This window comes from Dendropsophus ebraccatus, chromosome 3 (assembly GCF_027789765.1).
Source record: "Dendropsophus ebraccatus isolate aDenEbr1 chromosome 3, aDenEbr1.pat, whole genome shotgun sequence".
NCBI lineage: Eukaryota > Metazoa > Chordata > Amphibia > Anura > Hylidae > Dendropsophus > Dendropsophus ebraccatus.
Window position 1 is genome coordinate 31,199,568 of NC_091456.1, and position 24,683 is coordinate 31,224,250.

Here is a 24,683-nt window from a genome sequence, read left to right on the forward strand (position 1 = left end):
TTCTGTCCCGTGTTCTCTCATGGGAGGTCCATACTAATTTGTATCTATTTCCAAGCGATGCGCCTGATGTGTTGTGTGGTGCAGCTGCGCGGGGACAACCCAAAGTGTCCAGGAAGTTGTGGGTTAGCAGCCCTACAAGTTTCTCTGAATTTCTTCTTCAATTCACTATTTAGGGGTTATAAAATAGAGTGTAAACAGCTGACTGATACTGTGACCCAATTGTAGTCATAAATGTCATACAATTAAGGTTTCATCTTATACCATGATCATTGAAAGATACCAAACCAAATGCGGTTATCAAAATGATTTTCCGTGAGATAATGTTCTGAATAACAGAGCTTACACCTTTCCGTCCCCACAGAGGAAGTGTTCTAAGTCTGACCATTAAAGTTTTAAAGTGTCACTGTAGTTTTTTTTTTTTTTTTTTATTATTATTTTTGCAGAAATCAATAGACCAGGCGATTTTAAGAAACTTTGTAATTGGGTTTATTAGGCAAATATGCCATTATCTGCATTCAAAAAGACTTTCCCCAGGTCGTCCCCTCTCTCATTTACTGCTCATTATCAGGAAATCTCAACTCTTTTACATCAGTCAGGCCCTGTGTAACCTATGGAGAGAGGAGGGGGGAGGAGGCAGATTAGTCACCAGCAGAGAGCAGAGAACAAAGGATTACACAACAGAGCTGTGAGAAAGCCAGTATTCAGAGGTCAGAAAGGTCAGTGCCGCCTTCAGAGGAGATAGCCGGTGATGTAGCTGTAAATTAACGCTTTGTTGTCCCTTTTTGGTGCCTCATCTCCCTCCACCCCTCCCCTCTCCATAGAGAACCATGAAGACAGGGGGGAGAGCTTGAAACTGCTTTTTCATGATAAAAATGCATTTTTCAGCAAATAAACCCAATTGCAAAGTTTCTTAAAATTGCCTGTACTATTGATTTCTGGGGAAAAAAAAAAATGTAAACGACAGTGACACTTATAGATGCAAAAGGAATTGTCTGCATGTCTATGGGGGTGGTTATATTTGCCAAAGGCTATCATGGCCTATACATACGGTATGGATTGCTCATTGGTTCCCTAAAGCTGAGCCAAGATGACAGGACATGGCTCACGTTTTTCATGGTGTCTTTCTCTGGAATACCCCTTTAAGAGCTACGTATAAAATTACTCTTTTTTTATTATATGACAGGCATATAATTCCGCACTTTTACGCATTGTTCTAAGTGTGATTATACATTTTACTTACAAAGATATTGGTATTTAGTTCTGTTTTGTAGAATCTTTGACAACAGAAAATGCAGCCATATTGGTCTCCAGTTTCAAATCAGCTTTGTAGAATCCGTCAGTCGATGGGTTTTGTCAGCATGTAAATCGGGAACAAGCAAATAAGCCATGAATTCCATGTCCTACATTAAGGTGTGAAACAGCTGTATGCAAAGTGATATTATAATTGCGTCCATACAGCAGGTCTGTCATCCCAATATATCCTTCCTAAATAAGGCTATTGTATAATAGGTACATGGCCTACTTAGCTTATGGACACATCCCGAAGCAAAAATAATCAGGCATTTTGGTAAAAGACCATATCATCTGGACACGTGTCTGCGCCCGCCCCGCACGGCCTCTGCCCACCAGCTCTCCAGCTGCTTCCTGTCTGCTCCAGAATGATTGACAGATGGAGATGGCTGAGTGGCAGCCTGAAGATACAGCATTGGCTGGAGAGTGGGCAGGCAGATGGGCAGCAATTTGAGATACGCTTTTTAGTGTGTCCCACGGACGAATTCGAATAATGTTTTTAAACTATAAACAGATATTACCTTTCACTGTATACCTGTGCGTGATAATAAGGAGGACAGTGCATTAAAGTGATCTGTAAAGAACAGGAAGCTTACTTTTAGGCTTAGTGGCTAGAATAAAAACTGTAAGATTTCAGGATTATTTTGTAATATAGATAGTAAAATTGTAAATTTAGGAAAAACCATATTCCTAAAAAAAAATAATAATAATAATCATAAAAAACTTTGCATACCATCTGATCAGCCCTGCCGTGCAGACTCTAGCTTTGCCACCTTTGCCGATTCCTGAGATCACCTCCAGTTTGTATATATGCAAATGTGCTAGTTTGGTGCACTGGAGGCGGGCCCAGTGCCCCCCAGTGTACAGATATAGTCTTGCCCTCGTTGATGCACTGCCTTCAGAATGATGCCTGTCCCTGGCCTGGATCAGAGAGATCTGTCCACTGTGGTTCTGGGCCTGCCTCCAGTGCACCAAACTAGCACATTTGCATATACACAAACTAGAGTAGATCCCCGGAAGAGGGCGGCGATATGAGGAATAGTTGGCATCTTGTGGTACATTGGCTGTAAGGTGTCACTGTCGTTTCCCAACACCTTTGACATGTCATAAAGACGTCAAAAGTTTTGATCGGTCCATGTCTGAGTTTTCAGACCCATATCGATCGGGAGAAAAACGTGCTAAGCACGGTCCTCTCCCGGCTCTGTGTCACATGATCAGTCAGACTTATCAGTTGGGCGCCATAGAGCTCCATTCTAAGTCTGACTGATGACGTGACACAGAGCCAGGAGAGGACCACTCTTAGTGCGGTCTTCTCCCGATCGATATGGATCTGAGACCCGGACCAGTCAAAAATTTTGACTTGTCTCTATAACATGTGAAAAGTTTTGTGAAATGACAGTGACACTTTAAACAAAGTAATGGAACTGTAATCCAACTTAAAGTTGCAAAAAATATTTTTATATATATATCTTGTACTTGAAATGATACAAATAAAGTCTTTCACATAAAGAACATAAAGAAAGTCACCACAGTGTAACGGACGGACAGACGCCAGGTGGTTTTCGCACCATGTTCCGGTGCACAGCAAGTCTCAGTCCTTACAAGGCTCTCACCCTCTGGGAAATGATGACGCAGAGACGCACGCTACGTTTCGAGGGAGGAGCCCTCTTTCTCAAGCGCTTCTCAGCGCTTGAGAAAGAGGGCTCCTCCCTCGAAACGTAGCGTGCGTCTCTGCGTCATCATTTCCCAGAGGGTGAGAGCCTTGTAAGGACTGAGACTTGCTGTGCACCGGAACATGGTGCGAAAACCACCTGGCGTCTGTCCGTCCGTTACACTGTGGTGACTTTCTTTATGTTCTTTATGTGAAAGACTTTATTTGTATCATTTCAAGTACAAGATATATATATAAAAATATTTTTTGCAACTTTAAGTTGGATTACAGTTCCATTACTTTGGTTATTAATGATGTGGATACCGAGTTAGCGGCTTGGTTTTTGATTGGGACATAGTCACACAGTGTATTAAGCACCAGTACCAATTTTATTATTTGCAGTGACACTTTAAACGATAGCTAATTTTCTACCCTGAGAGGACCAGGCCAATTTTCATGTTTACACTTTCGTTATTTCCTCCTCATGTATATAAGGCCATGGCGTGTGCATTTTTCCACCTAGAGACCCAGATGAGCCCTTATTTTTTGGCCCACTAATTGTACTTTGCAATGGTAGACATAATTTTGGCCTAAAGTATGCTGTGAAACCAGGCAAAAATTATATGCGCTGTGAACTTGAAAAAAAAAATGCAATTTGACAGCTGCATCTAAATGTCTAATTAGCAGGCACGGCGAACGGACCGTGCCAGCTAATAGCCGCGGTCCCGGGCTGCATATAGCAGCTGGGATTTCAGTGGTTCAGAGTGGGGTCGCCGTGCGGCTCCACTCTGAACTCCCCCTAGCGATGCAAGGACGTACATATACATCCTGGGTAGGGATGGTCCGAACCGAGTTCGGTTCAGGTTCGTACGAACCCGAACCCTCGGTAATGATTCCCGCTGTCTGCCCGCTCCATGCAGCGGGCGGATCCAGCGGGAGGACCGCCTGGAAAACTGGGATACAGCCTATGGCTATGGCTGTATCCCAGTTTTCCAGGCGGTCCTCCCGCTGGATCCGCCCGCTGCACGGAGCGGGCAGACAGCGGGAATCCGATGCCGAGCGTTCGGGTTCATCCGAACCTCGGCGGGTTCGGACCATCCCTAATCCTGGGTCGTCTAGGGGTTAAAGACGCATTCCTGTTAATCTGTTTACTAACAAACTTCTGTCATATAGTATTAGAAGCTTCCACTTTTTCCCCTAATAACAATGAAATGAAGAGGAGACTATATTTAGTCACAGTCCCGGGAACAGCTGGAAGCAATATCTGTACAAACTGTTTGCGTAGTGCCGATGCCGGGCCGCATTACAGACAGTGCTCCATATGATGTGCAGGTGGGAATTTTGGCCTAGGGGAGGATTCTAGTGTCGTAACTGCAATCCACAAACTATTCCAGAAAGGCTTTATATAATGCAGAGGATCTGAGCACCACATAGCAGCCAGGAAGAGACCCGATTTATAGCCAGGAACGGCTAAATAAATATATAGATGTTATGTCTTATATAAAGTGTTTTTTTTTTTTATGGACAATTCTAATGAGCAAAGTTGAGATCGGAGAATAACTTGTGATCCTTTGCTGACAGGGGTATCCCTCGGGGAGCTGTCACAGCGCGCCAGGTTTAGGAAATATGTCAGCTCTTCTATGGTTTCTGTCCATTGGCATCTATTAGTGGCTGTAAGTCGTAGGACAGGCCGATGCCCCTGGAAACGTGTCCGTTGAGCGGAGGTGGTTAGGGCTGATTATACTTTCTGCCTGTCAGAGCCTCCTGCAATGTTAAATAATAGGATATAAAACTTTATAAAAGTTTTCAGTTTTGTGAAATAACCCATATGACAGCTCTGTAATAGCACGATAGTTTGGATTGACTAAGACCTGAAAGTGCTATGTACACATTGATGTTGTTAGATGACTTGTCTAATTGTACTTGACACGTTAGTGTGACATTTGCACTCCTTTAGAGCAGTCATCACTCGGTAATGATATAGAGCACCATGGGTGACTATAATTCCATCACTACAGCTCTTACTGTACCTGCCGCATTGTATTTAACATACGTGTGTCATTATCAGCGACTTTAGGAAGATCTCCTATTCTATTTTATAAAAAAAATCCTTTGCTGTTATTGAGTCCCCTCAATGGTGCACAGCTGTCTCTGATTCTCTCATTAGAAGGGACGGGACCTGAGCTGGACTTTCTTACCCTTATGGTCCGTTTACACAAAGCGATAATTTGCCCAATCGATTGTTTAACGATTTTGATGCAACAATTTGGTTTCTATACCGATCAGCGTTTAGATGAATAAACCGTTAGAAAAATCATTAGAAAATTCCTTAGAAAAATCATTATTGCCATTTTTAGCAAACGACCAACGACGATTTGAGAACCTGAAGAAAGATCACAATGAACGATTTCTCGCTCGTCGCTTGATTGTTCGCTGTGTTCACACGAGTTGATTATTGCTGAAATGCGAAAATTTGCACAATAATCGTTCCGTGCAAATGCACCATAAGGGCCGTATTACACATCCATCAGCCATGCATCGCTATTACATGTAGTGATGCACAGCCGATGATTTCTAGGTTGGAATAAATGACAATGATCAGATCGTTTCAACGGCTGATTGTTGTCTTTATTACACAGATTGATGATCGAGATTATCACTCTATATTAAAGGGGTAGTGCGGCGCTAAACAATTATTCACTAAATAACACACATTACAAAGTTATGCAACTTTGTAATGTATGTTATGTTAGTGTTTCCCCCCACCCACACCAGACGCGGAAGTGTAGTGCTCTATACATACCTGCCTCCTGCCAACCCCCGTCCGCCATCTTGTGCCAATGATGTCATCTTCGGACAGAAGGCTGAACCGCTCGGACCGTCCCTAGTGCTGGCCGCCCTCTGCCGCGTCATCAGCTACTCAGCCGCGATTGGCAGAGCATAACTGTGCTCAGCCAATCGCGGCTGAGCAGCTGATGACGCAGCAGAGGGCGGGCGGCACTAGGGACGGTCCGAGCAGTTCGGCCGTCCGTCCGAAGATGACATCATTGGCACAAGATGGCGGACGGGGGTCGACAGGAGGCAGGTATGTATAGAGCACTACACTTCCGGGTCTGGTGTGGGTGGGGGAAAACACGGGGAAGGGGGCCATTCACTAACATAACATACATTGCAAAGTTGTATAACTTTGTAATGTGTGTTATTTAGTGAATAATTGTTTAGCACCACACTACCCCTTTGAGGGTTCAGTATATTAATAGAGATGAGCAAATCTCGAACATACTCTGGTTCAAACCCAAGAATGGGGCATTTAATTACCAGTAGATGAAGAAGTTGGATGCAGCCCTAGAGAGTCCTGGAGAACATGGATATAGCTATAGGCCAGCCAGTCTTAGGGCTTCTGTGCTTGCTGTGTTATACCGGATGAACCAGAGTGTGCTTGCTGTGTAATACTGGACAAACCCGAGTGTGCTGCAATGACGGAAGGAGGATTGCGGTACGGATCAACCAAAGTGCATCTGCCTGGCAGCAGAGATGACAGGAGCACAGAAGACAACTACTCGCCTACTCCCCCTGCGCCGGAGAACATGTGAGTAGTTATCTTCTGCGCTCCTGTCATTTCTGCTGGGCGGGGGAGGGATCCGTGCCGTAATCTGCACTAGGACATGTCCTATTTTTTGGGGGGTGGGGGTCGTGGCACGGATTGTATGAATGGCTGCATTCACTTGAATGGTTCCTAAAATTGTCTGTGGTCACAGATCTGTGTGAATGCAGCCTAATACTGGACGAAACCGAACATGCTTGAGGTTCGCTCATCTCCCGTAGTATGTACTGTGACTGGCCAGAGAAATAAAGGAAAGGAGGTCCTGTAGCCCAGTGCTGGTCCCGTCCCCTGTGATCAGAGACTGCTGTGCACCACTGAGGGGGGTCAATCAACAACAGCAAATTATTTCTTAATAAACTAGAATTGGAAATCTTCCAAAGTCAATGCTACTCTCATGACATAGTGCTTGTAAAGGTGCCCTGGACTGAATAGACCACAGTGTGCTGGGTGATGATTTACACAGGACAGTACTGTAGATTAGTATTACAGATCAGCAGAGGAAGAAGCAGATTTCAGGTTAAGGGATGTCACTTGAGGAGACCTGGTTGGTCGTTAGAAGGGCATCAGTCCAAAAACCAGGCTGGTATCTGCTGCCCTGTGCGAGGAGGAACAGGAGCAGCATTGCCAGAGCCTTGCAGAATGATCTTCACTGGGCTACTGGTGTGATTATCGGGCCGTCTAATAGGTCCTAACCGGCTAACCGGCATTACGAGCGCTGATCTAGCAGATTGGCGCTCATTTACTAAAATGATCGGGCAGTAGTCGGCCCGTGTCATAGGACCCTAACAGAGCGATATGGGAACAGAGAGGATCGGATAGGAGGGCTGATTGTGGGTGATTTTTGTGTTAGCTGCCAACCAAGTTTCTAGTTCACCAAGTAACTGGGTGCCTATAGGAATTCACTGGCACCAGTAAAGACAGTCCATATTATTCACGCACTGGGCACTGTAAACTCCTGTTGGGTTATACCAATTTACTGGGATCAGTGAATGGAGCGTGCGCCTCACATAATCAGTGCTCGCACTCCACTCCTACTATGTTCTAACAATTTTCATTAGTAGTGGGTTTCTTTACGTCCACATTCAAATAAGATTAAAAATCTTTTAAAATTGGCGCCACTTAAAGGAGAATACCGGAGAAAAAAAAGTTTTTTTATTGCCCCCCACGACCCGACTCCCAGAGCTGTGCGGGCTGTGGCTGCTGGAGAGGATGATGACAGAGGGATGCTCAGTGTCCCTCCAGTGCCCTGTGTCCCTCAGTGTCCCTCTGCCATCATCCTCTCCAGCAGCCACAGCCCGCACAGCTCTGGGAGTCGGGTCGTGACATCACTATTTTATCCAGGAAGTGACATCACCATGTTATCCAGGAAGTGACATCACCATTTTATCCAGGAAGTGAAGCCTTGATGCAGTAGTGAGTGCAGGGAAAAAAAAAGCACATTTCCTGTAGTAAGTGTACATTGGGGATTTGTATAACTTTTGGGGGGGCAATACAATACTTCCGTTAAACTAAATGGGGATACAAGGGGAGGTTAAAGGGTACATGATGGGGGATTGGACGGTGTTAAATGGTTTATTAGAAAGTTTATATATTTGTTCATATATAAGTTAAATATCGCTGTTTCACCAAGGTCCACTGCTGTCCATGGCTGAAATTGGATGATTGACCGTCATTTTTTTTAATTGTAATTTTCCAATTTTTGACACTTCTACAAGAACGTGTGTTAACAAATTCTCCCTTCTGTAATAGTCCCAGTATTGTAGCTACTATAGTTTGGTTTCATTGAAATTTGTTAGAATTCGATTCACGAATCTTAACGAGTTTGACCCAAAAGTTTGACCCCATAAAATAAATTTCCGGGCTGCTTCGCTCATTTCTAGTGAAAACCTCTGTGTTAGCCGGTAGTGACCCGACCACTGGTAGGTACTAAGACTCAGAGCCATTGCCTGACCTTATGCCGGTGCAGTGGACCCAGGACGATGTCTGGCTTAGAATGTGTAGGTAGTTTTGGGGTTCTGTTCTAATATTCTCTTATATCAAATGAAGTTCTAAGTGGATGTTCCTTCTTTCTCTTTCAGGATGTACCATTTTAGGCAGAAAGAAGAGATCATCGTAAGATGCGTACTCCATGGATAGGTGGGTTTATCATCGGTAATATGCTGTAATATTATAATAAGCCTAGTATAAATATTTGATATCGTAAATGGATATCTATTGCCGGCCCATTAATAGTTAATGGGATTTGAGATTTTGTAAAGAGATCAGAATTGGTCTTGCCAGCGAGTCACTTAGATGCTATCGCTTTAATAGTACTTGCTTATGAAAATGCCCCCACCCCCCACTCCCAGCAGATCACCACTAAAGTGTTATCGAAGGGGATCCTTATGGCAGAAGCCATATCAGCTATTTCTCTATCCCCCATCCACTTTCAGGTTACGGCATAATGTGGTGGACTTTCTGCAAGGAATTTCTGATATAAAAATCCAAAGTCTTTACAGTACCAGCAAAGTGTAGGAATTTTTGTCAATTGGAAAAAAGCTGATCAGTATTGTGTATTTTAACCCTTTGAAGACCAGGACAAATTCCTTTTTATCGCTTTCGTTTCTTCCTCCTCGGCTATAGGCTAAAGGTTATAGCGCTTGAATTTTTCACCGATTTCACTTATTTGAGCCTGTTTTTTTGCCACACCAATTGTAATTTGCAATGACAGACTTCATTTTTGCATAAAATATGCTGAAAAACTGGGAAAAAATGATTTGTGTGGTGAAAATAAATTTAAAAAAAGCCATTTTTTTATATGGGGGGAGGGGGGTTTGTGTTTATGCAATTACTCTATGATAAACTTGACAGTTATATACTTATAACTTTTTTTTTTTTAAAGGGGTTATCCAGTGCTACAAAAACATGGCCACTTTCTTTCAGAGACAACACGACTCTTGTCTCCAGTTCATGTTTAGTTTTTAATTAAGCTCTATTGACTTCAATGGAACTGAGCAGCAAAAACCCCACCCAAGCTGGAGACAAGAGTGGGGCTGTCTCTGGAAGAATGTGTTTTTGTAGCGCTGGATAACCCCTTTAATGTTCTTAAAATTGCTCTATTACCATGCTTATAATGCTTTTATCCTTTAGTCTATGGGGCTGTGTGAGGTTTCAAATTTTGCGCTCTGAACTTTCTATCGGTACCTTGATTGCGTATTTATGAATTTTTGATCTTTTTATTATAATTGTTCAGGATTTTATGTGACTAAAAATCTGCAATTTTACACTTTGGTGGGTTTTTGCACTTACACCATTTACCGTACAAGATCAGGAATGTGATAATTTAAGAGTTCAGGCAATTGCGCACACGGCGATACCAAATATGTTAGTTTATTTATAAAATGTGAAAAAGGGTGTGATTAAAACTTATTAGTGGAGGGGATTTTTTTTATTAATGAAAAGACTTTTTACACACTAACTACATTGATCTCTCATTGAGACCTATGCAGTATATATGTACTACATAGATCAATGAGATCTGTGATCTATTGCTCTGGCCTGCTGCAGCCCAGAAAAATGGATCGCTGAGCCAGGATCAGTGTCATTACTGCACAGAGCCCTGGCCCTTCAGGATGCAGGGATCACTCCTCCGTGATTGCATTGCACGGGGGCGATCCTGCTACGAGATCACCAATGATAGGGAATTTAAATGCATCTGTGAGCTTTGACAGCTGCATTTAAATGACTAATTAGCAGGCATGGTCATTGGGCTGTACTAATAGTAGCCGGGAGTGTCCCCCCTCCCCCAGACTCCCCAACTCAGGACATACAGTTACGTCCTGGGCCTTCAGGGGATTAAAGCTAATGTTCCACTTCAACCAACTTATAAAAATTTTCATATGACCTGATGGGTGTTGGTGCACAGATTCTGGTGGTGCCCTCAACTTTTTAAACCGCTGCCCTGTTCTCAAGATCATCTCCCCTATTTTCTGTGTAAGCAAATTGAAGTTTTTAGGTACACTGTTGGTGGGTTCAGCTCCCCCAGTGCACCAAGGTCTCCTCCCCTGGGTGGCACACTTCTTCTGCACTCCTCTGTCCTACCTCCTGTATGCCTATGAGCTCCGTCATTAGAGCATGGTATGAGTCCTACTGCTCAGGCTTGCACCCCGCTCTAAGCACATCTGAACAGATGGTCTGGTGGATATTTATGAAGAAGTACTGGCCGCCACAGAATTATAGCTGGTGTCAGTGGTGCCTATAATCCTGTAGTGGTACTAATGTGGCAAGCACTCCTTCATGAAAAATCTACCACACCCTCAACCGTGGGGTTACGAGCCTGCCCTGTAGGACTCTGCTCTGGTGACGGAGCTTATAGGCATACAGGAGGTGGGACAGAGAAGTGCAGAAGGTGTTTGTTGCCCAGGGGAGGAGACATTGCTGCACTAGGGGTACTCGGCCCACCTCCTGTGCACCAAAAGACTTTGTTAGAAAATTAAGGTGATCTCTGTAACCGGTTTTTGGCTCAAAATGTGAAGGGCCCCATCAGAATCTGTGTGGCGGCTCCCATCTGGTCATGTGAAAGTTTTTATATGTTGGTTGAATGGGTACTTTTGCTTTAAATCTCTAGCTCATTGTTTATTTTGTCAGATCTGATGCCGACTTATTGTAATTTTTTTTTTTTCTTTTGACTGCGTAAGTCAAAATCCAAAATAAGTCCTCTGGGGGGAGTTCATTTTGCTGCAGATCACTTTTTTATGGTGTATCAAGATGAGTGGTAGTACTGTTTTGTAGGAAGAGTTCATGGTCAGAGGCGGCTCATGTTTCATGCGCATAGGTTGCAGCTGAGGAAGTGCTGACTATAATGTTCCTCAGTGAAATTACTCAAAATGAGTCAGTAAAGTTGCCTGTCGCTGTGACCTCTGTTTACTTCTGAAATATTTCCATGTTTCAGGAATGTAGTAATATTCAGAATAAATGTTTTTTATTTATTTATTTTTATTAGCACTGCTTTCAGTCTTTTCTTAAAGTGTCACTGTTTTTTGTTTTTTGTTTTTTTTGCAGAAATCAATAGTCCAGGCGATTTTAAGAAACTTTGTAATTGGGTTTATTAGGCAAATATGCCATTATCTGCATTCAAAAAGCCTTTCTCCAGCCCCCCCCCCCCTCTCTCATCCACTGCTCATTTATTGGCTAATAAACCCAATTACAAAGTTTCTTAACCCCTTCACGTCAGCCATCTGTATATATACGTTCCTTTTGCACATGCCCCGTGCAGTAGGAATGTACATATACGTTCCGGCTTTGACGGGGCTTTGTGATGAGAACGGGATCGCTGCAGGGACAGCGATCCCGCTCTCATCTGTGTACTGCACCGGAGATAATGAGGATCAGCTGCGATTCCGCAGCTGACCCCCATTAAACCCCTTAGTGACCGCCGAAACGGCGGTCACTAATGGGCCGGTGCCGCCGCTGTATTTCATCTCCCCCCACCGTGAATCCACGGTGGGGGGAGATGAAATAAGTAAAAATCAGCCCCCTAGTGCCCCAGTCACTAACCCCCCCTCCCGCGGCGGCCATCGGATCCAAGATGGCCGCCGCGATCACTGTGAACAGACTAATGTCTGTTCACAGTGATCAAAAAAGAAAAATGAATGAAAGCCCCATGCTCTCCGCCACCGGAGGTAGCGGAGAGCATGGGGCAGTCATCGGGACCCCCCCTGTGGGGTCCCGGTACAAGCGATCAGCGGTATATACTATATACCGCTGATCGCTTGTGCCATGTGCCGCCGGCACTTTTTATCCCCTGTCACCATGAATGATTGGTGACAGGGGATAAAAAGTGTCGCCCCCCACCCCCCAAGTCGCCCCCCACCCCCCCTGTCACCCCCGGCCCCCAGTCACCCCCCCCCCCCCCCCCCCTTCCCCATATACTCACCGGATCCACGGAGCTCCTTCCTCCTCGGCGTCCTGGCTGGTTCTGAAGTGCGCATGCGCTCCACAACCAGCCAAGCTCTGAAAATTTAAAGTGACAGAGACCAATTTGGTCTCTGTCACTGAACTATGATTACTGTGATACAAAATATCACAGTAATCATAGTAATACAGTGAAAATGAATGTATAAAGTACAAAAAGTGACAAACATACAAAAAAATAAAACACACTTTTTATTATAGTAATAGTTGCAGTTTACTCCCAAATTACCCCTAACACCCCCCCCCCCCCCCCAGATTACCCGTAATCACCGCAGGTTGCCCGTAACCACCGCACGTTGCCCGTAACCACCCCAGGTTGTCCGTAGTCACGTCAGATTGCACGTAACCCCCCAGATTACCCGTAACCACCGCACGTTGCCCGTAACCACCACACGTTGCCAGTGACCCCCTCCAGATTGTCCGTAATCACCCCAGATTGCCTGTAACCACCCCAAATTACATGTAACCACCCCAGATTAGCTATAAGCACTTCACTCTATCCGTAACAATTCTAGATTGTCTGTAACCCCTCCAGGTTGCCCCTAACCACCGCAGGTTGGGCATAACCACCCCAGATTGCCCGTAATCATGCCAGATTACATGTAACCCCCCAGATTGCACGCAACCACCGCAGGTTGCCTCTGACCACCGCAGGTTGCCTCTGACCACCGCAGGTTGCCTCTGACCACCGCAGGTTGCCTCTGACCACCGCACCTTGCCTCTGACCACCGCACGTCGCCTCTGACCACCGCACATCGCCTCTGACCACCGCACGTCGCCTCTGACCACCGCACGTCGCCTCTGACCACCGCACGTCGCCTCTGACCACCGCACGTCGCCTCTGACCACCGCACGTCGCCTCTGACCACCGCACGTCGCCTCTGAACACTGCACCTTGCCTCTAACCACCCCAAATTGCCAGTGACCCCCTCCAGATTGCCCGTAACCACGCCAGATTACAGGTACCCACCTCAGATTACCTATTAGCACTTAAGTTTATCCGTAACCACAGCAGGTTGCCTGTAACCACCCCAGATTGTCCGCAACCACCCCAGATTGTCCGTAACCACAGCAGGTTGCCTGTAACCATACCAGATTGTCTGTAACCACAGCAGGTTGTCCGTGTTCACCCCAGGTTGCCTCTAACCACCCCAGGTTGCCTCTAACCACCCCAGGTTGCCTCTAACCACACCAGGTTGCCTCTAACCACACCAGGTTGCCGTAACCACAGCAGGTTGCCTGTGACCACCCCATGTTGACCGTATCCACCCCAGATTATCCGTAACCACCCCAGACTGCCCGTAACCACCCCAGACTGCCCGTAACCACCCCAGACTGCCCGTAACCACCCCAGACTGCCCGTAACCACCCCAGACTGCCCGTAACCACCCCAGACTGCCCGTAACCACCCCAGACTGCCCGTAACCACCTCAGACTGCCCGTAACCACCTCAGACTGCCCGTAACCACCCCAGACTGTCCGTAACCACCCCACATTACCTGTAATCTAATTTTTTTTATTGTATTTTAGTAACTGCGCTATTCTAATAACTGTTACTAGCTGCGGTTTTGCTCCAGCAAATTGGCGCTCCTTCCCTTCTGAGCCCTGCTGTGTGCCCATACAGTGGTTTATGCCCACATATGGGGTACCGTTGTACTCGGGAGAACCTGCGTTACAGATTTTGGGGTAGATTTTTTCTCCTGTTCCTTGTGAAATTTAGAAATTTCAAACTAAACCAACATATTATTGGAAAAATTCAAGTTTTTCATTTTTACTGGCCAATTTTGAATACTTTCCTCTAATACCTGTGGGGCCAAAATGCTCATCCTACCCCAAGATGAATTCTTTGAGGGGTGTACTTTCCGAAATGGGGTGACTTTTGGGGGGATTCTATTCTGTAGACACTACAGGGGCTCTGCAAACGCACCTGGCGCTCAGAAACTTCTTCAGAAAAATCTGCAGAGAAAATGCTAATTTGCGCTCCTTCCCTTCTGAGCCCCGCTGTGTGCCCATACAGTGGTTTATGCCCACATATGGGGTACCGTTCTACTCAGGAGACCCTGCGTTACAGATTTTGGGGTGAATTTTCTCTCCTGTTCCTCGTGAAATTGAGAAATTTCAAACTAAAGGAACATATTATTGGAAAAATTTGAGTTTTTCATTTTTACTGTCTACTTTTGAATACTTTCCTCTAATACCTGTGGGGTCAAAATGCTCACCACACCCCAAAATGAATTCTTTGAGGGGTGCACTTTCCAAAATGGGGTGACTTATGGCGAGATTTTACTCCGGTGCCACTACAGGGATACTGCAAACCCACCTGGCGCTCAGAAACTTCTTCAGCAAAATCTGCATTGAAAAAGCTAATTGGCGCTCCTTCCCTTTTGAGCCCCGCTGTGTGCCCATGCAGTGGTTTATGCTCACATATGAGGTACCGTTATACTCATGAGAACCTGCGTTACAAATTTTGGGGTACTTTTTTTCTCTTGTTCCTCGTGAAATTGAAAAATTTCAAACTAAAGGAACATATTATTGGAAAAATTCGAGTTTTTCATTTTTACTGTCTAATTTTGAATACTTTCCTCTAACACCTGTGGGGTCAAATTGCTCATCCTACCCCAAGATGAATTCTTTGAGGGGTGCACTTTCCAAAATGGGGTGACTTATGGGGTTTTTTCTCTCTGCTGACACTACAGGGGCACTGCAAATGCACCTGGCGCTCGGAAACTTCTTCAGCAAAATCTGCATTGGAAAAGCTAATTGGCGCTCCTTCCCTTCTGAGCCCCGCTGTGAGCCCATGCAGTGGTTTATGCCCACATATGGGGTACCGTAGTACTCAAGAGAACATGTGTTACAAATTTTGGGGTGCTTTTTCTCTCATGTTCCTTTTGAAAATGAGAAACTTTAATCTAAATGTATATATTATTGGAAAATTTTAATTTTTCATTTTTTTACGGCCTAATGGTGAATACTTTCCTCCAGCCCCTGTTGGGTTAAAATGCTCATTATACCCCTAGATTAATTCTTTAAGGTGTCTAGTTTCCAAAATGGGGTCACTTATGGGGGTTTCCAGTATACAAACCTCCTAAATCAACTTAACATAAGAACTGGTCCCTAAAAAAATCAGTTTTGGAAACTTTCACGAAAATGTGGTAATTTGCTGATACATTTCTAACCCCCGTAACACCCTAAAAAAGTAAAATATGTTTATGAAATGAAGCCAGAATAAAGAGGACATATTGGTAATGTGACTTAGTAACTAATTTATGTAATACAACTTTCTTTTTTTAGAAGCAGAGAATTTCATAAAGTTCATAAAATGCAAATTTTTTAAATTTTTCATGATATTTTGATGTTTTTCACAAAAAACACACAAAGTAGTGACCAAATTTTGCCACTAATATAAAGTGCCATATGTGACGAAAAAACAGTCTCAGAATCGCTAGCATACGTTAAAGCATCACTGAGCTATAAGAGCATAAAGTGAGACAGGTCAGATTTTGAAAAATGAGCCTGGTCTTTTAGGTGCAAATTGGCTTGGTCTTGAAGGGGTTAAAATCGCCTGTACTATTGATTTCTAAAAAAAATAATAATAATTTAAACAGTGACACTTTAACCTCTTAAGGACGCATGACGTACCCGTACGTCAATGGTCCGCAAGAGGTGTTCAGAGCGGGGCTGCGCCGCGACCACGCTCTGAACCACTGCGATCCCGGGTGCCACGTGTAGCCCGGGACTGCGGCTATTAGCGGGCATGGTCCGATCGCCATGCCCGTTAATCTGATGCAGCTGTCAAAGTTGACAGCTGCATCCGATTACCTTCTGCAGCTCTTCCCTGGTGTCTAGTGGCGGAGATCGCCCCCCGGTCTCTGTCTGTCCCGGAGGAGCGATCTCCGTTACTGGTGCCGGCCGGGGTCTCCGCCAAGATGGTGCTTGTTTTCGGCAGCAGCCGAAAGCAAACGAGTGCCTATCTCATTGATCTTTGCTGTATAACTATACAGCAAAGATCTCAATGAGAGATCAGTATACTTATACTAGAAGTCCCCCAGGGGGAATACCCCTAACCCCAGGGGGGATAACCCTTACCCCAGGGGGGCTTCTAGTATAAGTGTAAAAAAAAAAAAATGTTCTTATTAGTAAAAGCCCCCTCCCCTAATAAAAGTTTGAATCACCCCCCTTTTCCCATGTTTTAAATAAAAGTAAATAAACAAACATGTTTGGTATCGCCGCGTGCGTAATCGCCCGAACTATTAATGAATCACATTACTGATCTCGCACGGTAAATGACGTAAGCACAAAAAAATCCCAAAGTGCAAAATTGTGCATTTTTGGTCGCATCAAATCCAGAAAAATTGTAATAAGTGATCAAAAAGTCGCATATGTGCAATCAAGGTACCGATAGAAAGAACACATCATGGCGCAAAAAATGACACCTGACACAGCCCCATAGACCAAAGGATAAAAGCGCTATAGGCATGGGAATAGAGCGATTTTAAGGAACATATATTTGTTAACAGTGGTTAGAATTTTTTACAGGCCATCACATAATATAAAAGTTATACATGTTATATATCGTTGTAATCGTAACGACTTGAGGGACATGCATAACAAGTCAGTTTTACCCCAGATGCTCATAGAGAATGAATGGGGAGTCCGATGCTCCGTCATTCTCTATGGGCATCGGACTCTCCTGTGAGCACACGCTGAAATCTCAGTCACCCGGCGCGATGAGGTAAGTATAGGGGGCTCTAACGGGGGGTCGGGAGCCTGTCACCCCGGCACGGGGGTGACAGGTCCTCTTTAAGATGTTAAGCTCCACTATAACAGCAAACACATGGTGCATTGTTCTGTACTGTAAACCTTAAAGTGGTTGTTCACCTCAAAAAAAAAAATTCTTTGAAATAAACTGGTGCCAAAGATGTGTAATTTACTTCTATTAAATAAAAAAATCTCAAGTCCTCCAGTACTTATCACCTGCTGTATGTCATATTTGAAGACCTGTATTCTTTCCAGTCTGACACAGTGCTCTCTGCTGCTTCCTCTGTCCATGTCAGGAACGGGCCAGAGCAAAGCCCCATAGAAAACCTTTTTTGCTCCCTACGCTGGAAAAAATACCACTTCCTGCAGGACATACGGTAGCTGATAAGTCCTGGAAGACTTAAAGGACAACTCCAGCCAAAAGTATTTTTTGATATGTTATTACTTATGGAAAGTTAGACAATTTCCTAATGTACAATATTTATGGGAAATGCACATATACTGCTATTTCCCTTAATTTAGTAGATCATGGAGACTTCAATTTCTCTAAAAAAAAAAAAAAACATGACGTCACGAACCGGGGTGTAATTCCTATGGAGTGGCCAGCAGGGGGCGCAGTATATGTAAAAGCCTATGGACTGAAGTTTGAATATTGAAGTCTATGGGAGATGTAATGTAATGTGAAAACTACACTTTATTGGTAGACTAGGTGTACGGGATAATGGATTATGTGTATGGGATAATTTGGGGAGCAAAGGACACTTGCTCCCCAAATTAAAGGCACTGAGCAGGGAGGGAGAGAGGTGCAGGTACATCTAACTACCTCCTCCCTCCCTCCCTGCTCAGTGCTGTGGGACAGATACACACTACTACTCCTCCCATTATCTGCTCATAGTATGAGCAGATAATGGGAGGAGTAGTACTATGAAGATCCCCAGCACCAAGCCCCCCGCCAGCCGACATCGCCCGCACTGCCCCCGCAGTCGCCGCGCCGCCACACACTATATCCCAGATCTGTGGGCTGGGAGTCCGGTACCGGCAGGGAAGTGAGTAGGACGTGCGGCAGTGGGGGAGGCTGCGGGCTGGTGGTGGGGGCCAGGCTGTTACCGGCGGCGGCGGGCAGCAGCTATACAGTGGTGGGGGAGGCTGGGGGCCAGATTCGGGAGATAGTGTGCGGGCGATGTCGGCTGGTGGGGGCAGGGGGCTTGGTGCTGGGGATCTTCCTAGTACTACTACTCCCATTATATGCTCATATGAGCAGATAGTGGGAGTAGTAGTAGTGTGTATCTGTCCCACAGCACTGAGCAGGGAGGGAGGAGGGTAGATGTACCGGCACCTTTCTCCCTCCCTGCTTGGTGTCTTTCATTTGGGGAGCAAGTGTCCTTGCTCCCCAAATTATTCCATACACATAATCCTTTATCCCGTACACCTTGTCTACCAATAAAGTGTAGTTTTCACATTACATTACATCTTCTATAGACTTCAATACAGTCCATAGGCTTTCACATATACTGCGCCCCCTGCTGGCCAATCCATAGGAATTACACCCCGGTTTGTGACGTCACGGTATTTCAGAGAATTTGAAGTCTCCATGATCTACTAGATTAAGGGAAATAACAGTATATGTGCATTTCCTATAATTAATGTACATTAGGGAATTGTCTAACTTTCCATAAGTAATAACATATTGAAAATAATTTTGGCCGGACTTCTCTAAGATTTTTCAATGGAAGAAAATTATAAGTCTCTGGCACCAGTTGATTTTGAATTTTGAATTTTTTATTTTTATTTTTTTCGAACAATCCCTTTCAGGGATTTCTTTCCATTTAATTTAAAAGACAGAGCTGCCAGGCTGACTTATTCTAAGAGAAATTGCAGAATATTTTCCACATGCCACTTCAGTAGTTGGTGCTGTTGCCATGGCGTGCCCTGCCCACATGTCACACCTCAGACTGTAAACATGCCACCCAACACCCTCACACCCACAAATGAGCATTCCCGGCCTTTTAAAACATACACCACTATTACTGGGTAATGCAGAAAAACTGATTCTAAGGCTTCCTTCTATAGTCACCAGAAGGATTTATTAGTCACTATCCAATATTTTCTAGAACTAGACATGCCCAGCTCTTCTGGCAGCCACTTTATAGGAAATTCCTATTGGTAAATTGTAACCTTGTCGTCTTCCTATTTTGTATGTATATACTTAGAGCTGTCACTTATATAAGCTTTTGGCATGTTGTCCAAGTGTCAAAAGTTTATATCGCATTGGTCTTAGGCTAGGTTCACACTACATTTTTGCAATAAAAAAAACGGATGCGTGTGTTGCACTTTTTTAAGTGTGCGTTCACACATACAGGATCCGCAGCAGATTTGATGGCCCAGAATTGATTTGCTTTGAATCTGCGCCATCAAATCTGCTGCAGATCCTGTACGTGTGAACGCACCCTAATTTACACAAAATGTAGTCAACCTCATTTTTGTTTCCTTTAAAAAAAAACAAAAAAAAAACGGATCGTTTTGATCGTTTTTTTTTTTTTATTTTTCAATCGTTGCCTGCAATTACACAGAATGATTATCGTTTAAATTCGAACGATATAACGATTTTTCGCACGATAATCGTCCCTTGTAATAGGGCCCTAAGTCCAGTGACCTGCTGTGATGTGACCTATAGCAAGGTGAGAGCCAAGCGGCAGCACCAGATGCAGCTCATGTGCTCCAAAGACTAAGGGTCCTTTTACACGGAGCGATAATTCGCCCAGTCGATCATTTAACGATTTTGAGGCAACAATTTTATTTTTTATAACGATCAGCGTTTAGACGAAGAGGTAAATCTTTTGCAAAAAATCGTTATTGCGATCGTTTTAAGATCTCTTAACCCCTTAACGACATCGGGCGTAAACTTACGCCCTCGCGCCCTGGTACTTGGCGCATCAGGGCGTAAATTTACGCCCGATGTTTCCCCGATCGCTGCGTGTTCACACACAGCGGTCGGGGAAGATGGCCTGCTATAAATCATAGCAGGCCATCTTAGCTTCACGGCACGGGGGGTGGTTAACACCCCCCGTGCTTACGATCGCCGCTATAGGCTGATCAATTCAGATCAGCCAATAGCGGCGATCGGAACCTTTCCGGGTCATCGGCGACCCGATGACCCGGAAAAAAATGGCGGTCGGTGCTGTCCGAGGACGGCACCGACCGCCATTACTGTAAAAAGTAATGGTGATCGCCGTGCCACCGGCCCGATCGCCGTGAACGGCCGGCCGGCCGTTCACGGCGATCGGGCCGGTGGCACGGCGATCAGAGTCCCACAAAATAGTAAATACCTGCCCTGGACCCCTCAGCTAGGTAGCCGAGGGGTCCAGAGCAGGTATTTGTACATTACTCACCTGTCCCGCGCTCCTGATCGGCGTCTTCCGGGTTCGCGGCATCCTCGTCTTCGTTCGGGTCTTCGGCTTCTTCCGTGACGTCACGTTCGGCTTCTCTCGGCTATTTTCGGCTCCAGCGTCGGCTCTTTCCGTATTTTGCGCTCTGCTGCCCTCTAGCGGCTGATATGTGTAATACACTTATCAGCAGCTACAGGGATGTTCAGAATGTAGAATTTTTTTATTTTTTTTTTTTTCAAATTTTTTTTTTTCTATTTTCCGCACCCTATCGCCGCTGAGTGTTGATCAGCATTGCACGAAAGTGCGCTGCTAATCAGCAACTCCTCCTTTTTGGCGTAGGGTGTTTTTTTTCTATATTCTACTGCCACAGTCTGCTAATAAGTGCCGCACATAAGTGCGGCATTTATCAGCAACTCCTTTGTTGGCGTAGGTTTTTTTTTTATACTTACTGTAAAAAAACACGTAAAAAACACTACATTACACCACACTACATTGAATAAAGTTTGACACTACACCACTACATACCCCATATACCAATCCCCGTATACAAATGGCCCCCAGGGTGTTTTCGGCGTCAGAGGGATACGTTATTATTGCCTCCGACACCGAAACAGCCAGTGAGGATGAATGGGGGGGATCCTTCTTTCCTCCATTCATCCTCATCATCCTCATCATCCAGTGACGTGTCTGGGGGTAGCGTAGCGTACGCTGCCCCCCAGACACGTCTTTTCCGCCAGTACCGTCCCAATAAGAGATGACGGTATGTTGTGAAATTCTACAAACTGTGTGAGCGTACCTCAGGGTACACTTACAGATTTAGGGTACGTACACACTGCGGAATGGTGCAGGATAACCCTTTGTGCATTCCGCAGCTGGCACCCACCGGCGGACTGATGGAGGCGCGCGTCTCCCCCTGTGTCATAGACTCCATGTTATGCACGGGCGGATTCCATCATCCATCCAAAGAATGAATACGTTGGACGGAGAGCGGAATCCGCCCGTGCATAGAATGGAGTCTATGACACGGGTGGAGACGTGCGCCTGCATCAGTCCGCCGGTGGGTGCCAGCTGTGGAATGCACGAAGGGTTATCTGTCGCGATTCCGCAGTGTGCACGTACCCTTAGAGTGTATGTAGGAAGGGACACCCGAATCCAGCCCCCAGATGCCCCCTCCACCCCCCATCCTCGGAGTTAGTGGGGACATCGTCCGGGAACTGATCTTCCCACTGCTGGATAAAGGTCACCACCAGTACGGGGATAACTTTTATACCAGCACCCCCTCTTCCGGTCCCTCGCTGCCCGAGCTACTGTAGCTTGCGGCACGATCCGAAATATCAGAAGTAGTAATAGCGCCCTAATATTTAGCAGCCATGGAGCGGACCCAGCGCTTCTGGATATGAAGGACCCCGTATCGCACCAGGACAACATTTTCCGGGTGACGTCCCCCACACTGGAGAAAGGGAGACCACAGAAGAAGTGCAGAGTGTGGCGTAACAGGGGGATCAGGAAGGACACCATTTTCCCGTGTGACACCTGTCCTGATCCCCCCCGGCTTCTGCATACAGGATCGCTCCAAGGCGTACCACAAGTCATTGGAGTTCTACATTATCTAAATTCTGTCCCTTATTCCTATTTCAGGGGTCACGTTGATCCAGGGATTATTCTGATCGCCATTATGGAGTCGGGAAGGAATTTTTCCCCTGTGATGAGGCTACTGTCGTCTGCCTTACGAGGGTTTTTTTGCCTTCCTCTGGATCAACACAGGTTGAGTTTGATGGACACCTGTCATTTCCAACCTTATAAACTAATAATTGGCCTAATACCCCCAAATAAATTAGAATTGTCCCTTTTCCCCAGCTAAGTAGGTATGGCCGCCATTCCCATTAGAGGATGCCATGATGCAATTACAAAGCCTCTGTGCGGCCAGGACAGTAGAAACCCCCCACAAGTGACCCCATTCTGGAAACTACACCCCATAAGGAATCTAAGAAGGGGGGCAGCGGGGATATGGCCCCCTGGTGACGGCCACATTTGGGACGTGAAAATGAAAAAAATTGTATTTTTTATTTTCTCGGCACATGTTCTACGTAAGTGCCCGTCACCAGTGGGGTCCATATGCTCACTGCACCCCTTGTTAGATTCCTTATGGGGTGTAGTTTCCAGAATGGGGTCACTTGTCGGGGGTTTCTACTGTCCTGGCAGCACAGGAGCTTTGTAATTGCGACATGGCCTCCATCCTCCATTCCAGCCTCTAAATGGCGCTCTGTCCCTTTGGTGACTTGCCCTGTGCCCATATGGCACATTATGCCCACATGTGGGGTATTTTCGTACTCAGGGGACACTACCCTACAAGTTTTGTGTTCATTTTCTTTTTTAACCCCTTGTGGAAATGGAAAAAAATCAAGGCTAGACCAACATTTAGTGTAATTTATGTAAAATTTTTACTCTAAATCATTAATCTTGTCATGTTTTTTCATTTTCACAAGGGGTTAAAAGATAAAAAAAACATTTAATGTGTAGAGCAATTTCCCCTGAGTACGGAAATACCCCACATGTGGACATAAAGCGCCATGCGGGTGCAGGGAAAGCCTCCGAAGGGAAGAAGCGCCATTTGGTTTTTGAAGGCTGGATTTGGATGGAATGGATTTCGAGGGGCCATGTTGCATTCAAAAGGCCCCTGTGTTGCCAAGACAGTTGAAACCCCCCACAAGTGACCCCATTATGGAAACTGCACCCCTCAAGGAATGTAACAAGGGGTGTAGTGAGCATATGGACCCCACTGGTGACGGACACAAATGTGGAACAATGTGGCGTGAAAATGAAATATTACATTTTTTACACTATAATGTTGGTTTAGCCTTGAATATATCATTTTCACAAGGGGTTAAAAGAGGAGAAAAAAAAGAAAATGTGTAGCGCAATTTCCCCCGAGTCCGTAAATACCCCACATGTGGACATAAAGCGCCATGTGGGCGCAGGGCAAGCCTCCGAAGGGAAGGAGCGCCATTTCGTTTTTGAAGGCTGGATTTGGATGGAATGGATTTTGAGGGGCCATGTTGCATTCAAAAGGCCTCTGTGTTGCCAAGACAGTTGAAACCCCCCACAAGTGACCCCATTATGGAAACTACACCCCTCAGGGAATGTAACAAGGGGTGTAGTGAGCATATGGACCCCACTGGTGACGGGCACAAATGTGGAACAATGTGGCGTGAAAATGAAATATTACATTTTTTACACTATAATGTTGGTTTAGCCTTGAATTTATCATTTTCACAAGGGGTTAAAAGAGAAAAAAACACACAATATGTGTAGAGCAATTTCCCTCGAGTCCGTAAATACCCCACATGTGGACATAAAGCGCCATGTGGGCGCAGGGCAAGCCTCCGAAGGGAAGGAGCGCCATTTGGATTTTGGAGGTTGGATTTGGCTAGAATGGATGATGAACGCCATGTCGCATTTACAGAGCCCTCGTGCTGCCAAAACACTGGAAACCCCCCACAAGTGACCCCATTCTGGAAACTGCACCCCTCAAGGAATCTAACAAGGGGTGCAATGAGGATATGGACCCCTTGATGACGGGCACATTTGTGCCATGAAAGTGAAAAAATGAAATTTTTCACTTTCACGTCACATTGTTCCACATTTGTGCCCGTCACCAGTGGGGTCCATATGCTCACTGCACCCCTTGTTAGATTCCTTGAGGGGTGTAGTTTCCAGAATGGAATCACTTGTGGGGGGTTTCCAGTGTCTTGGCAGCACGAGGGCTCTGTAAATGCGACATGGCCCTTGAAATCCTTTTCAGTGAAATTCAGCTTCCAAAAGCCGATTGGCACTCCTTCCCTTTGGAGGCTCGTCCTGCGCCCCCTTGGCACTCTATCGCCACATGTGGGGTATTTCTGTACTCGGGAGAAACTGCGCTACACATTTTTTGTCTTTTTTTGCCTCTTATCCCTTTAAGAAAATGAAAAATTGAAGGCTAGAACAACGTTTTAGTGTAAAAAATAAATTTTTCTTTTTTCACGCCATATTGTTCGGAAAATCT

At 45.3% G+C, this 24,683-nt stretch overlaps 1 protein-coding gene across 1 annotated transcript in view; it reads left to right on the forward strand.

Annotated features, from left to right (window-relative positions):
* TPST2 (tyrosylprotein sulfotransferase 2) overlaps nucleotides 1-24,683 on the forward strand; it is a 60,940-nt gene that overhangs the window by 20,423 nt on the left and 15,834 nt on the right. Inside the window, exon 2 of the mRNA XM_069964100.1 lies at nucleotides 8,624-8,681. The gene's annotated coding sequence lies outside the window, so the exon portion shown is untranslated. The remainder of the gene's footprint in view (nucleotides 1-8,623; nucleotides 8,682-24,683) is intronic.